Source organism: Neofelis nebulosa, chromosome 5, assembly GCF_028018385.1.
Source record: "Neofelis nebulosa isolate mNeoNeb1 chromosome 5, mNeoNeb1.pri, whole genome shotgun sequence".
In the NCBI taxonomy this organism is placed as follows: Eukaryota; Metazoa; Chordata; class Mammalia; order Carnivora; family Felidae; genus Neofelis; species Neofelis nebulosa.
Window position 1 is genome coordinate 91977510 of NC_080786.1, and position 16875 is coordinate 91994384.

Below are 16875 nucleotides of genomic sequence, written 5' to 3' on the forward strand. Positions count from 1 at the left end.
TGATCTGAAATCTACCCCATGTCATATTTGCCTCCTTGGGATACCAGAACAGAGCCTAAACAATTCACAGAGGAACAGTCCTTCTGTCCTCACCATAGGTGGGACACCAGTTCCATCTGCTTCAGATTCAGTCTGCAGGCAGGCTGACCCTACTCAAAGAATGGACACTGAAGTATGGACAGGTTTATCTGTATTTCCCAGAGGAGACACCCAGGACTCATAACCTATGAGTGCCAGGAAATTCAGAGGAATTGTATTTCCTTAAGGTTTTGAGTATGGGTGTGTGGTACACTCTGGATCCTTCTGGGATTTTTGCTGTTGTAGGGAGAAAATAATCAGTAAGTGCTCTGTGGGGCAGGTATAAACAGATATTTTCATACAAAATTCAAATCTCATAATTTAGACTTTACTTCACCTCTAGGGCATCCTTATTAATGAGAATTTTATTTGATGAATGTATTTAAATATAACTCACAGAGACTGGCTATGTGAGATGTCTGCACATTATCAAGGAACTGTTTCAGCTGTTGATGCAGGCTGCTGAGTGCCTCAGCCCTAAACAGCTGCAGTGGTACTCAGCAACATTCTCTTACTGATTGACCTCAATCGGAAAGAAGCTCTTGGAGAGACTGCAGGGGATGTGTTCCAAACACCAGCTCATGTTGGACTCTGGAAGGGCTGCCCTGGCTCTATGGCTCTAAATGGGCTATTAGTTCCAGTGGCCTTGCTATGGGACCACCAGTTGATTGCCCGCCCTGGCTTTGACCCTCTTTCTCTTCAAAGGCCCCATGAAACTCCCCTGGAAATAGCCTGTCATATAGTACTTCTACTTCTGTAAATAGTAGCTTCAGCTAGAATAAATATGGAGAAAGAGAAGTCGTAATAGCAAAGATAATCATAATTAGAGACTTTTTAAAAGCCTTAGTTAACTGGATTATGCAAGGTTTTTCAAAAAAATTTTTTTAACGTTTATTTATTTTTGAGACAGAGAGAGACAGAGCATGAACGGGGGAGAGTCAGAGAGAGAGGGAGACACAGAATCTGAAACAGGCTCCAGGCTCTGAGCAGTCAGCACAGAGCCTGACGTGGGGCTCGAACTCACAGACAGTGAGATCGTGACCTGAGCCGAAGTCAGACGCTTAACCGACTGAGCCACCCAGGTGCCCCAAGGTTTTTTTTAACTGAAGTATAGTTGACACAGAATGTTACATTAGTTTCAGGTATACAGCATAGTGATTCAACTTCTCTATATGTTATGCTATGCTCACCACAAGTGTAGCCACCATACAACTCTATTACAGTATCATTGACTATATTCCCTATGCTGTGTCTTTTATTCCTGTGGCTAATTCATTCCATAACTGGAAGCCTGTGCCTCCCAGTCCCTTCATCTATTTTTCCCATCTCTTCCCATCCCCTGTCCTCTGGAAATCATTTACAAATACAGTTTGTTTTCTGTCTTTGTGGGTCTTTTTCTGCTTTTTGTTTCATTGTTCATTTGTTTTGTTTTTTAGATTCCACATAAAAGTGAAATCATATGGTATATATCTTTCTCTTTTTTCACTTAGCATGATACTCTCTAGGTCCACTCATGTTGCCACAAATGGCAAGATCTTCTAAAAATCAGCTGGGAAGCATCCCATTTCTATACTCTGTGTAGATTATCTACCATAGCAAATATCTCTTCATTGAAAGTCCTAAAAGCATTTGCCTGTAAAACTATCTGGGCTGAAAAGTATACTTATTTGAAGAAAAATGAACGACTTCTCAATTTTTCTCTATGGTAATGGCCTGTCAGGTTTTTCTACTTTTTTTAAAAAGTCAAATTTGATAATATATGTACACGTACACACACACTTCTTTATTTTTTTAGTAATTTTAGATTCACAGAAAAAATTGAGTAGCTATACAGTTTCATCTACTCACACCTCCATCTTCCTATCACCTAACAGTTTCTCCTTTTATTAACATTTTGCATTAGTGTGGTACCTTTGTTGTAGCTGATGAACCAATGTTGATACATCGTTAACTGAAGTGTACAGTTTAAAGTTCATTCTTTGTGTTATATAGTTCTATGGGTTTTGACAAGTGAATGTCAAGTATCCACCATTACAGTGTCATACAGAATAGTTTCACTGTCTTAAAAAATCCCCTGTGCTCCACCTGTTAATTTCTCCATGCCCCTCAAAACCCCCACCAACAACTGATCTTTTTACTATTTCTATAGTTTTGCCTTTTTTAGGTTGTCATATTGTTGGATCATACAGTATACAGCCTCTTTAGATTGGCTTCTTTCACTTAGCAATACACATTTAAATTCCCTCCATGTCTTTTTGTGGCTTGATAGCTTGTTTCTTTTTATCATTGAATGATATTCCATTGTATGGATGTACCACAGTTTATCCGCTCACCTATTGAAGGACATCTTGGTTATTTCTAGGTTTTGGAAATGATAAATAAAGCTTCTATAAACATTTATATGCAAGTTTTTGTGTAGATGTAAGTTTTCACCAATATGAGTAAATACCTTAGGAGTGTGTTTGCTGGATAGTGTGGTAAGTCAACATTTAGCTTTGTAAGAAACGGCCTAATTGTCTTCCAAAGTGGCTGTACAATTTTGAATCCCCACCATCAGTGAATGAGAGTTTCTGCTGCTCCACATCCTTGCCAGCATTTGATGTTGCCAGTGCTTTGAGTTTTTGCCTTTTTAATAAGTGTGTGGTGCTCAGTATTATTTTAATTTTCAATTCCCTACTGACATATGATGTTCAGCATCTTTTTATATGCTTATTTTCCATATGTATATTTCCTTTGTGAGGTGTCTGTTTAGATCTTTTGCTTACTTTTTAATTAGATTTTTTTTATTGTTGAGTTTTAGGAGTTCTTTGTATATTTTGGATACCAGTCCTTTATCACATAGGTGTTCTGCAAGTATTTCTCCCAGTCTGTGGTTTGCCTTTTCATTCTCTTAGCAGAGCCTTTCAGAAGTTTTTCATTTTAATGAAGTCCAACTTATCATATCAGCCCCCCACCGCTGCCGACACACAGACAGACACACAGACACACACACCCATGGATCATGCTTTTGGTGGTGTATCTAAAAAGTCATTGCCATGGGTATCTGGGTGGCTCAGTCAGTTAAACATTTGACTCTTGGTTTTGGCTCAGGTCATGATCTCACAGTTCATTGGATCAAGCCCCGCATCAGGCTTTGCACTGACAGTGAGGAGACTGCTTGGGATTCTCTCTCCCTCTCTCTCTGCCCCTCCCCCATGCATGCATGTGATCTCTCTCAAAATAAATAAATAAACTTAAAAAAAAGTCATTGCCAAATCCAAAGTCATCTAGATTTTCTTTTAATACTGGAATTTTTATAGCTTTGCATTTTACATTTAGGTCTGTTATCCATTTGTGTTAATTTTTGTGAAAGGTAGAAGTCTGTGTCTACATTTTTTTTTTTTTTTTTTGCATATGGGCGTCTAATTGTTCCAGCACCACCTGTTGAAAAGACATTTCTCCATAAAATTACCCTTGCTCCTTCATCAAATCTCAGTTGGCTATACTTGTGTGGGTCTACTTTGGGGCTCTCTATTCTGTTCCATTGATCTATTCTTTCTCCATTACCACACCATCTTAATGACTATAGCTTTACAGTAAGTCTTGAAGGCAGCTAATATCAGTCCTCCAACTTTGTCTTCCTCCTTCTTTTCCCACCAACATCTCACCCAACCTCTCCTTCTTTTTTATTCTCTATTCTGTGGTTAATCCAGGTTTTCCTTTCCATATAAACTTTAGAATTCATTTTTTTGATATTCACAAAATAACTGTTCTTATCCATGAACATGAAATATTTCTATTTACCTAGTGTTTTATTTCTTTCATCAGAATTTTATGGTTTGTCTCATATAGCTCCTGTACATGTTTGTTAGATTTATGCCTAGGTCTTTCTTTCTTTCTTTTGGTGCTAATATAAATAGCATTGTGGTTTTAATTTCAAATTCCAATTGTACATTGTTATTGTAAGAAAAACAATTGATTTTTGTACATTAACTGTTTATCCTGCAACCTTAGTATAATTGCTTTTTAGTTCCAGGTGTGGGTTTTTTGTTGTTGCTTTTTTTTTGTTTCTTAGTTTATTAGGGATTTTCTACATATAAAATCATGTTCTGCAAACAAAATATTTTATTTCTTTCTTCCCAATCTGTGTGTCTTGTCTTACATTAGTTAGGAATTCCAGTACAATGTTGAATAGGAATGGTGAGAGAGGATGCCCTTGCCTTATTCCCAATCTTAGGGGGAAAAACATCTCATTTTCACCAGTTAGAATAATGTTAGCTGTGGGCTTTTTGTAGATATTCTTTATCAGATTCAGGGAATTCCCTTCTATTCCTAGTTTTCTCAGGGTTTTTTGTTTGTTTATTTGTTTTTTTGCATGAATCACTGTTGAATTTTGTCAGTTTTTTCTGCATTGATGTAATTGTGTGATTTTATATTTTTTGTGTATTTATTTACACATCAAAGTTTCTATTTATCAAGAAATTACTTTTATTTCTCTGATTTTAAGATTTATTGGCATAGTTATACATCAGACTCTTGTAAATTTAAACACTTGTTCACTTAACAATTATTTATTGAACATGTACTCTGTTGAAGATTATGTTAGGTATGGAGAATACATTAATAAATAAATCTGTATGAAAGTTTTAGGATAAGTTTGCATTTCGCATAAGGGATGGTGAGAGAGAATAAGGCAAAAGGACTGGAACAAAGAAGCCAACAGGGAATTGGGCAATTGTAAATCAGACAGGATGTGACATTTCCTGCCTCCCAATTTTTTCTCACCACACTATTAATTGAGGAATGGTCACTCTTTAAGGGACAACTGAGTGATTATAGACTTCTGCAGTCCCTAACTGCTTTTGAGTTCAGAACAATATCCCTTATCATAAAATAGCACACACCACATCATGACCTACTCCTTGTCTACCTGTTCGTAGTACTCATGTCGTTCCTTAAACAGTCCATGCACATGCTGCTCCATCTGCCTCCACTGGTCTTTACCCTCTTATCCGATGGGTCAACTCCTAATTATCTTTTATTACCTTGATCACTCTCTCACGGCCTGAACTGTTTCCATTAAATTGCATTCTAAATTATATCCAGTCTTTCAGCGTCCTTTGAAATAAAACCTCAGTTTAGCTCTTTAACCTCCACCCAGTATTACTCTTTCATTTCCCTAGAGTTCACTGTAATTCTCACTGAATGGCCAGTCTGTACTGACCCAAGAATGAAGGGCAGAGGCCTAAGAAGACCTACTATACAATTCTCTAATTTATTCTCCTATAAGAAAGTTTCATGACATTAAAACTAGAAGATCTTTTCTAAGGCTGAATGTGGAAGCAAGAAAGTATGGAGAAAGACAATGTGCAATGGAGTAACTCAATAGCACTCCAAGCAGATGGTTTCTATTTTCTCTGAGACAGAAGCAAGTTCATCTGCCAGGAATGTGAGGAGGGTGTTAAAAGTTCCAATAACTGTTGTGGAAATGAGAAAGGAAGCTGAATACACACGAAAGATTCAGGAGTATGCTGAAGATGGAGTGAAATTGGAAACTGAATGTGTAGAAGTAACCAGAAGTGACCTCCCTGAGGTCAAATTTTCTCCTGCACCATTCTGTGCTCCAAAAGGTAGGAGTGAAGACTGGTGGTTGCACTGATCCAGGCTTTGCTGGGTGGGCAGTCAGGGAAATGAGAATATAATGTACTGATGAAGTAACACAGCTTTGGCATTTGATAGCTATTTCAAATCCTGGTTCTGCCCCTCAATATGTGAATTTATGCAAATTACTTAATCCTTTTAAGCCTTAACGTGTCCAATGAAAAATGGCGACAATCATATGTACTTCACTGATTCAAAAGATACTGAGTGCCCTACTGCATACTGTTCTTGGACCTGGAGATACAGCTGAGATCAAAAGAGACAAAAATTCCTGTCTTTTGGAAGTAAACATTTACAGAGAAGAGAAAAAACAAAGACAACAAAGGGTTTAGGGAAAAAATAAGCAGAGAAGGGGTAAAGTACATGCAGGAGACTGCTATGAAAGGTGAGTAGCCAGCAAAGCCCTTAGTGAGCTGATGTTTGAACCTGAACGAGTTATGTGAGTTAAGGTGAGGATTTATATAGTGGGCTAGCAATAAATTCAAACTAATAGTCTTGCTGTCAAGAGACTTCCTGAAATCAAGGGAGCTGGCTTTCCCCCCTTTCCTTAGAAGCTTAAGGAGAGCACGCATGATTTGGGTGACTACTATTGGAGCTTCTCACGTCCAGACCTGAGTCCTCAAATCTCACCTCTCGCTGAAGTGCCAGCTCAAGTGCCACTTAAGAGGCACTTTCCTAACAGTATTCACTCTTCTCTCACTCACGTCGAGATATCTCTGATTCTCTTTCATAAAGCCGCCAGGTTCTATCCAAGTTCTATCAGTAATTGTTACTTGTCTTTGGGTGTCTCACTTTAATCCGGGTCTCATTTTTCATCAATAAAATGAAAAGATCATATTAGACGACCTACTTGCCGGCTCTTACTATTTTATGATTCTAAGAGTAAAACCCACATCCCCACTCCCTTCTCACAGCTCATTCAACAATCCTGTCACAGCTGGTATCCACAGTACCGGACTACGCAAAAACCCAAGCCATAGCGTGGGTCAGTCACCATCAACACCACAGAAGAACTCGGCCCAAGTGGCCCACCCATTTCACAGCGTTAACACCTGACCCTCCCCAGAACGCCCGCCCTCCGAGAATTTCCGGTTTCCCGCAGATCTTCTTCCGGAACGCTTGCTCACGTCTGACTCCGCCCCCCCCTCCATTCGTTAGAGACCATTGGCTCTTTCTTTGAGGAAGAGGAGAATTTCCTAATGTTGATTGGTTTCCGTCATTGTTGATGGGTTAGTTACAAACAAGGCGTGCCTGGTCTCCCTGGTAACGCTCTGCCAACAGCTCTGATTGGTTCTTGTCCTAATCCCATCTTCCGTCCCAACTGCGAGTGGTTGAGTCCCTTGACGGGGCGCGGCGGTGGTAGGTGTCGCGTACGGGATTCCCGAGCTGACGTGGCTTAAATTTGGGAGGGGGGCAGCTGGCGCCTCCGGCCGCAGCCTCTTCCAGGTGAGTGAGGGATACTCCCCAACTCCTCCCTTCTTTGAGTCTTTTAACGGTCACCCCTCCGCAGGGGCTGCCGAAGCGGCCACACTCGGGTCCCCTCCCTGCTCCTCCTCTTCCTATTCCGTCCTGGATCCAGCCCTACACACGCCTCCCTTCACCTACCAGGCCTAGTTCTAGTTGCCCACATGCCAGCTGGCCCTTTGGAAGGGCTTTGGGGGTCTCACTGCGCGGCCTCGGGGCACATATGCGCGGTCTGCTCCCTCCCCAGGACGTTTCTTCTCCCGGAGCGACGGAGAGGGCTCTCGGGTCAGTCCTGTGCTCTCGGCCTTGTTCCCTGAGCGGCCTGTTCAGGCCGCCCTGGGTTCGCAGTAGCTGACGTCGGAGAAAACCTGTCTGGCCCCTGTGCTCAGGTTCTAAACTTAGTTTCCGGAAAGGGAAGCGGGACCCAAAAGGAATGAACGCTCTTCAGGGCGGAGATCACAGAAACGGTGGAGATAAAATGCAAAAAGGGACCTGGCAAAAGATCCTGCTAATGAGTTGCTGGTGAAATTTGGAGAGAGGAATAATCTTTGCGACGCCTTCAGCACTAAAATCCCAGGAATCAGGGGTAGACATACTGTTAGAGAAAGAGAATCCTGAAGAAAGTTCTGGAGGAAAAAGAACTTGATTTGGTGCTGTGGAGGATATTTATCTGCTTAAGGGGAGTGGTGTGTGGGAGTGCGAAGAGGAAAGTGAGTTCCTTGACAAATGAGGAATATATTTGTCCGACTTATTTTAAGAGTTCCATTTGGTCTGTGGGGAAAGGACAGTTTAAGTGTAGGACAGAGATATTTAAAATTACTGGATAAGTACTTTCACTTTTGGCGATAGTTGGAAGCTTTCTGAACTCTTAAAGAACCTTACGGTTCTTTTTGCAAGATGGCAGTGGAGAACTCCTTACAGACAGGCTTGGAGGCCTTTCCAGAAACACGAAGTAATTAAAATTTGCATGGTCAGAATGACTATGAATGGTCAAACCCAGTAAACATTAACCTGGAAATGGCAGGATTTGGTCATGGAATAGATATAGGAAGAAGTTGAAGAGAACTAAAAAGTTGCAACCATTATACACTGACAGTTTCACAACTTTTACTTTTCATCCCTTGACCATGTACTTTTACTTAAATGCTTTCCTCTTCACTGCATTAACTTCGTTTGACCACATCAGTAGTTCCTAAACATTTTTACACACCCTATCAGTAGAACGTTTTTGAACAAGCATATTCCAAATATGTTATATTTAATTATGGATACCATATGCATAGCACAGTAAACATATACAAAAACGTATTTAAAAGGATGAAAAAAAAATCTTGCCTACTCTCCAGGACACTCCTAACCCAATTTGGGAACCATTATAAAGTTTGTTTATTTTACAAGAAGGCTGTTTACATTTCTAAGTATCTACAGACTGGATGGAGAAAACTTTTTTTTTTTTTTTTGAGGTCCTCCATTCTTCTGGAATGGGACCTCCTAGAAATCCTCTTCAGGCGATCCATCTTTTTTCCCTCTGCTTGAGTCTTAAAGGCCCCCTATCTTTTTCCCTTTTGCATTAATGGATTAATTAAAAGGATATCGATTTTATCCATTTATAAAAATAATAAGTCATTCATAAACTTCTCTTGGTTAAATACTGTTAGGAATAAATTATTTGGAACACATCTCACCACTGATCATCACATACCAGTCTGTTGTTAGGAACCACTATATAAAAGGAGGTTAGGCTCTCTACTACTATATTTTTAATTCAGCCATGTAAAAATCAGCAGTATGTACTTTAGGTAAGTTGAAATTCAATACAAAAGGGTATAATATAAAAACAAAAATCTCTTTCTCCCCTATCTACTGGCCTTTTTCTCATTCCCTACTTCCCAGAAGTAAGCATTGTAAATAATTTGTTTCTTCTTAAGAGACTTTCTGATCAGACTCAAGCACTTACCTAATATGTATCCCCCTCCTATTTCTTTCCCACAAGTGGAGTCATGATACACATACTATTCTATACCTTTCTTTTGCCTCTTGATACTATATTTTTTTCTATCCATAAGTATTAAAGTACCTCATTCTTTTAAAAGGCTATACAGCATGTCCTTGTAGAAATGTCAAAATGTACTTAGTGTGTTCCCTATTGATGGGCATTGGATTGTATTTATTAGGCATCACAAACACTGCTGTAGTGAATGTATAAGTATATGAGTGCTCTCATGGCCCCAGCCCTAATTTCAGCCCCAGTGATGAATGTTGGGTGATGAGGTTCCTCACAAAATAGATTCTTTTTTGTATATCTCCATCAGCCAAGAAGCTTTATGGTGCTCTGTGATTAGTTAAAATATATAATCTCTCTTATGCTGTAGTTTACAAACCTTAAAACTGGGGATATTGATAGTACCTCCTTGTTGGGGTTGTTTTAATAATAAAAAAGTAATGAGGATATATAAGTTTTTATATATAAAGCTATTGAAATAATACTTAGTGCATAGTACTGCTTATATAAATTATATCTACCATTTACTTCTAAATTTGTTAATGAAAACATTTTTTTTGTGTCATGAAAATTAGCTTTTCATTTTGTAATTGTAAAGTTATATCATAATATTGGATATGTTTTTTCCAGCTGTATAGCACCATTTCCTCTCAGTTCCTCAAACCAATTGAAAATCACTTTGAGAATTAAGGAATTAAGGAAAACTACCCAGGCTCAACCAAGTACACTTTAAATAAATTTGAGGAGTGACTTGGAGATCTCACCATTTTCTGTGGGAAAATGTGATTTAAATTCCAAAGCAGATGTGTACCCAGGCATGCACTATTTTCGATTATTTATTTATTTTAATTTCCCATGCATTTTGTACTAAGTTTTCTGTGGTTAGGGACATTACTTATATTTCTTTTTATGTTTTTGTGGCTCCTGGCATTATGCTCCATGCTAAGTTGGTACTTTGAAAATAATTATTTATAGCAAGCAGTGAAGACTTTGCAAAAATAATACTTATTAAATTTCTAGTGCCACCTCAACAGACGAGTGTTGAGATCCTGTGGCAGTGTTTGTGGAAGGTGTAGCTAGCATTGACTTGAAAGATTGTTTTATTTGCCTGTTTTATTGAAGGCTGGCCTTGGCATGAAGCCCTGATTTTTTTTCTTTTCCCAAATTGCTACTCATAATTCTGGTGCTTTATAAAACAATAGCAAGAGCATTTTTTGTCCCAGCAGTCACACATATTCCTTACATGAATTTATTACAGTGAACATGAATATTTTCCCCCATTTGTCCATTTCTGTCCTACAGTGAGCCTAAACAGAGGGGTAGATCCATCTTTCTTCATTTGGCTTAAGCATGACTACTTTGTCTCTTTTGCCCTCAAGTTCTCAACCTTTCAACTACATAAAGCACTTAACTGTGCCTGAGATACCCTTCCCAATTACATTTCCACATTTTCCTTTTCTGTTGACAGCCATACAAATCACTCTTGAATCATGGAGTCATAGTACTGGGCGTTAGAATATTTGTCAGTCTTCTTCACTTGAAGATGAGGAAACTGTAAGGTAACTTACCCAGCATAGTACAGCCTCTTTGTGTTGGAGCCAGAACTGAAGGCTCAGTTCCTGGCTCCCAATTTGGTGCTTGTTCCACTACTTCCTTTCTCATGGACCTGTCCGATTATTGTATATCTTTGAGAAACTCCTTTTACTTTGACCTGAAATGGTACATCCTTTATACTGATCTTTCCTTTCTTAAAATGTACATATTTTTAAATGGTTATGTGAGGAAAGTAACCTATTTTTCATTTGAAGAGCTTTTTATCTTATTCAGTAATGCTTTTTTTTTTTTAATTTTTTTTTCAACGTTTTTTATTTATTTTTGGGATTTATTTATTTAAAATAAATAAATAAATTTTATTTATTTATTTATTTGGGACAAATAAATAATAAATTATTTATTTATATATTGGGACAAATATTTTTATTTATTTTGAGACAGAGCATGAACAGGGGAGGGGCAGAGATAGAGGGAGACACAGCATCGGAAACAGGCTCCAGGCTCCGAGCCATCAGCCCAGAGCCTGACGCGGGCCTCGAACTCACGGACCGCGAGATCGTGACCTGGCCGAAGTCGGACACTCAACCGACTGCGCCACCCAGGCGCCCCAGTAATGCTTTTTTAGTAGAGATACTTTGAAATGTATTCATTTCTCTTGAGTGTCAGTTTTCTTTATCTTAAAATGGCAATGATGATGATACTGATCTTGCAGATTTTGTGAGAATTATAGAGAAATTTGTATAAAGTACATATTGCTCAATAATTATTTCCAATAATATTATGATCCTATGTTCATTTGTATGTATCTTCATGTGCAGTAATTTTCAGTAGGCTGCTGGTGGAGACACACCCTTCTCAGGAGGATGAATCAAAATCTCATGCATGGCAGTGGTGGATACCAATGGTGGGGAGAGTTTGAGAAAACATTTGGGATTTTAATTGTATATTTGGGGGAAAAAAAAACAACTTTCCCAATAGAAATTACATATCTCTCACAGTCTTCTTGGCTAATGGTGATATACAAAAGATTTGATGTAGGGCATACCACCTTCAGTATACATGTGTGCATACGTTTGGCCACAGATGATAACATGTTTTACATTTCTCTAAAGGTCCTATGGTTCTAAAATGGTTGGGAATGTTGCTACAATGTCTGAAATCTCAGTACTTTTTCTATTTAGCCCTAAAGGTAGTAGCAGAAGCAAGCAGTAGAATCCAAGCTAGTTAGAGCAGAAAGTGTGAGTATGAACAGAAGGACTATGATAGAGGTGGGTTGAGGGTTGGTTTGAGAATCTGAAGTGAAGATGATGGGAAGTGGCCAGTGATTGAGGTATTTATAGGTCATGGTGTGTGACCAAGCCAGGGGTTAAGTTGAGTAACTCTGTTATAGACGGCTCTAGCTGTTAATTGATTTTTTAAAAGACCTTTTTATTGTAAAATAAAACTCAAGAAGAAAAAAACACACACACCAAAAGACATATAGCTTGATGAATTATTAGGAGGTAAGCATTCTTATCATAACTGTGAGGTCAAGAAATCTAACTTTGTCAGTCATCTGAGAAACTCCTCCATTTGCTCTCTCCTTCCTTTCACAGTAATCACTTCCTTGTGGTTTCTCTATGGTTTTATCACCCAAATGTGAATCTTTTCCCTCCCTTCCCCCCTTTTTAACTCAGTGTCTCTTAAGTCCTTTCCTTATAATTTTTGTTGAAGAACTTAGACTTTTTGACCTGTGGAGTTTCCCACACTCTGAGAATTTCACTTTCATGGGGCAATTCAGCATATTCCTGTATCCTTTGTATCCGGTTCTACCATTTTGTTTTCATTTGTTAGCTGAAATATTTTATATGGATATGGATCCCCTTATCTACTATTTGGTTCCTGAATGGTAAAGTTCAAATAGAAAAGTCAAGATAAATCCTTGACTTTGTTAGTTTTCAAGATACTTAGTTTACCTGATGAGTTTAATATGAACTTGTGGATTGAAGTATTTTTGGTGGGTTTCAATCTATTGCAATTGATATTCTTCTTAGAAACTCACTTGTTCCTTTGGCCTGTGAGAACCTTCTCAATTTGGATCCTGGGTCCTTTTTTTTGTTTGTTTTTTGTTTTTGTTTTTTTTAGGAAAAAATTGAAATTCACTTTTATTAATGAAGATATCATTGTGTATACTAAATTTACAAAGAAGAATCTATCAAAAACCACATAGAACTAATGGGTACATTTAACAAGGTCACATGATACAAGGTCAATATGGAAACATAAATTATATTTGTATGTAGAGCAACTATTTGGAAAATAATAGTAAAACAATATTAGAGTAGAATAAAAAATTTAAATACATAGGGATAAATTCAACAAAGTATGTGTAAACCCTGTACTATTAAAATTATAAAAAAAATACTGACAGAAATTTTAAAAGACCATAATAAATCCCTGTTTCTGGATTATAAAACTGGATCACATATTGGTTTTTTTTTTTCCCCCAGGTCCTTTTGACATGACTCTAGTTAGCCTTTGATTGCTTCCTTGCTATTTGTATGACAAGATGTTTTAGGCTTATTGTGTACATTTCCTATTTCAGAACAGGAATTAGCCATTTCTCTGAGAAGCTCTCCTACTTAAAAACATTTTTAATGGAAAATAGTATTGCAAGACCCCAATCTAGCACTAGAGATGTTCATTGCCTCTCAGTTTATCATTATTTTTAAGCCTTTTCAGTGGACAAAGCTAGGAAAATAGATGTACTGAGGTAAAATGCCTTGTAAGTTTATACTGATGCTTTCAACTCAAATCCAAGATCAGTTTTTATCTTGAGGTTCTTAATTTCTTCTGTTTTACACCTGTATTACCTTTTTTCACATTGAAAATATGATAGAATTACTATGCCTGTTAATTGCTCAATTATTGCACTTTAATTCCACATGGTACATGTGGTACTTGTCAAGGAATAATAATACTAATACAGTCACCACTAATGTTGGTTATTGAAAATAGTTCTAAAGGGTTTTTTTTTTTTTTTTGCATATATGATTCACATTCTTCCCAGGTTTTCTTCATGGTAGCCCTATATATTGTTAGAGCATGTAATTATTTAATATTATGTTCTTTCCATATCAGCGTTAGTTCTACAAATAACTATATTTAGTGCTTACCACCAGTCTTTATGATGATGTTTCTTTGATCATTTTGGTCATCTCAAGCTTTCTCTTTAGTAGGTGCCTTAGGAAATGTTCGTGGGAAAATTTTTCATGAATTTTCTTGCATGCTTTTAACATTCTCTCTGTGCTTTTTATATCAAAAATGAAGGTCATTTTTGCTGAAAATAAAATCCTTGGCTCACATTTTCTTTCCCTGAATATCTCAAATGTGGAACTCTAGGATATTTTTCCTGGCAAAAACATTATAAAAAGTCTGATATTATTATTATTATTATTATTATTATTATTATTATTATAATTAGACAAGTCACATGATCTTTTGACCTAAATCTTAAAGATTATTTTTAAGTCCATTAGTTTTACTAGAATGTCTTCTTGGTCATTATGGGTTGATAACTCCTGCTACATGGTAGACTCTTTCAATATGTAGCTTCAAAGTTCAAAATTTAAAATTTCAGTTAAATGCTCTTCAGTTTTAGCTTTTTGTGTCTTTTCTGTAACTTTGGTTACAGAAACTTTGGTTTTCTTCTGCAGGGAATTTGGTTGTCCACAGTGCTTATCATCAATCTTTATCACTTTCTTGTGGTTCCCTTTGTATTGATTACCTTTAAAAATTTTTTTAAGAATAAAAAAATTTTTATTGGGATGCCTGGGTGGCTCAGTTGGTTAAGCGTCTGGCTCTTGGTTTCAGCTCAGGTCATGATCTTGGGGTCATGAGATCGAGCCCCAAGTCGGGCTCTGCACTGACAGTGTGGAGCCTGCTTGGAAGTCTCTGTCTCCCTTTCTGTATGCCCCTCCCCTACTCAAACATGTGCCTCCCCCCACTAAATAAATAATAAACAAACTTAAATAAAAAAATTATTAGGAATAATTTTAGGTTTACTATAGAAAATATGTAGACAGTTTAGAGTCAACTATACTCCTGACAAAGTGAATTTGTCAAAACTAAGAAACCAGTGATGATTCATAACTAACCTCCATACTTTCTTTTAATTTCATTAGTTTCAACATTAATGTCTTTTTTTCTGTTCCAGGATCAAATTATAGGACATCACATTGTATTTAGTTCATTCCTTTTTCTTTCTTTTTAAAAATTGAGATAAGTGTAGAGTCATATGCACTTGTAATGAAATAATACAGAAAGATCCCTTGTACACTTTGTCTTGTTTCCCTCAAAGTTTAAAATTTTATAAAACTATTGTGTAATATCACAACCAGGATACTAACATTAATACACTCCCACCTTTATGTGTGTGTGTAAGTTCTATACAACTTCATTACCTATCTAGGTTCACGTATCCACTGCTACAGTTAAGATATCAAAAAGTTCCGGGGCGCCTGGGTGGCGCAGTCGGTTAAGCGTCCGACTTCAGCCAGGTCACGATCTCGCGGTCCGTGAGTTCGAGCCCCGCGTCAGGCTCTGGGCTGATGGCTCGGAGCCTGGAGCCTGTTTCTGATTCTGTGTCTCCCTCTCTCTCTGCCCCTCCCCCGTTCATGCTCTGTCTCTCTCTGTCCCAAAAATAAATAAAAAACGTTGAAAAAAAAATTTAAAAAAAAAAAGATATCAAAAAGTTCCAACACAAGAACACCTTCTGTTGTTTTTTTATAACTTCAACCACCTCCTGCCTTTCTGCTTCCAAACCCTCCATAAGCATGGGCAACCACTGATCTGTCTTCCATTTCTAAAATTTTGTGACTTCAAAAATATTATATAGGTGTAGGATTATATAGTATGTAACTTTTGGAAAATTGGCTTTTTTTTCATTCAACAGGAGATTCATCGAAATTATTGGTTTGTTCCTTTTGATTGCTGTGTAGTGTTCTATGGTATGTATATACCACAGTTTGTTTAACCATTTTCTTGTCAAAGGACTTCTTTGCTGATTACAGTTTTGGGCTCTTACAACTGAAGCTACTATGAACATACATGTACAGGTTATTGCGTGAATTTAAGATTTCGTTTCTCTGAGACAAATGCCTAAGAGTTAAAATTGCTGGGACATCCATTTGCATGATAAATATTTCTCCATGCCCTATTTTCAATCTGCATGTATCTTTAGGTCTGAAATGAGTCTCTTGGAGGCAGTTTACAGATGGCCTTATTTTTAAAAATCTGTTCTGTCACGCTGTGTCTTTTAATTGGAGTGTTTAGTACATTTACATCCAAAGTAATTGTTGATAGGTATGTATTTACTGCCATTTTATTATTTGTTTTATGGTTGTTCCTGGAGATATTCTCTGATCCTTCCTTGTCTTTATCTCTTTCATAGTTTGCTGATTTTATTTAGTGATATATTTGGATTTCTTTCTCTTTATACTTTGCATATTTATTAGTGGTTTTTGATACAAGGGTACCATTAGGTTTGTATATAACCTTTTCTGCAGGTGGCAGTCTATGTTACATTCAGGTAATTTTAGTTTGAACTTACTCTTTAAGAATCATCTTTTGGTTTTAGTGATTTTCTGTATTTTTCTATTTTCAATTTTATTAGTTTCTGCTCTAACCTGAATTTTTTTCTGCTTATATTTGTTTTATTTTGCTCTTCTTTTTCTAATTTCCTACAGAAGCAGCACAGGTTGCTGATTTAAATCCCTTTTCCTTTTCTAATATATGCATTTAATGCTATACATTTAAACAAGGATTATATTTAAATTTTAGCAAAACCGCATAGGTTATCAGGAAACCCTCCTGAAAGAATGGGGTTCATGAGGGCACATAAAAAGAAAAATTTTGCTACATCACAGGATTTATTTGACAAAGTAGGAGAGAATAATCTTCTGGCAGGGGAAGGAATGTTAGAAGTTCATGTTTGTAAATGAAATTATGATGAAAGAAAATGAATTAAAGGTAATTTATAAGACATTTTTACTTCCCACAAAACAATTATGTATCTGTATTTTATTTAGAAAATGTTAGTGGTGGTTATTTGAGTGCAGTGCAGTTGCCACTGAAAAGAACACTATGTGACTACACTG

At 37.2% G+C, this 16875-nt stretch overlaps 1 protein-coding gene across 7 annotated transcripts in view; it reads left to right on the forward strand.

Moving 5' to 3' along the window:
• Nucleotides 1-7011: 7011 nt before the first annotated feature.
• Nucleotides 7012-16875, forward strand: part of GOLGB1 (golgin B1) — a 77784-nt gene continuing 67920 nt past the window's right edge. For 6 of the 7 annotated variants that reach the window (XM_058731235.1, XM_058731238.1, XM_058731237.1 and 3 more), the window contains exon 1: nt 7012-7164. The gene's annotated coding sequence lies outside the window, so the exon portion shown is untranslated. Of the gene's footprint in view, nt 7165-15706; nt 15727-16875 lie in introns of those variants that run through there. The other variant, XM_058731236.1, reaches the window with a different exon arrangement.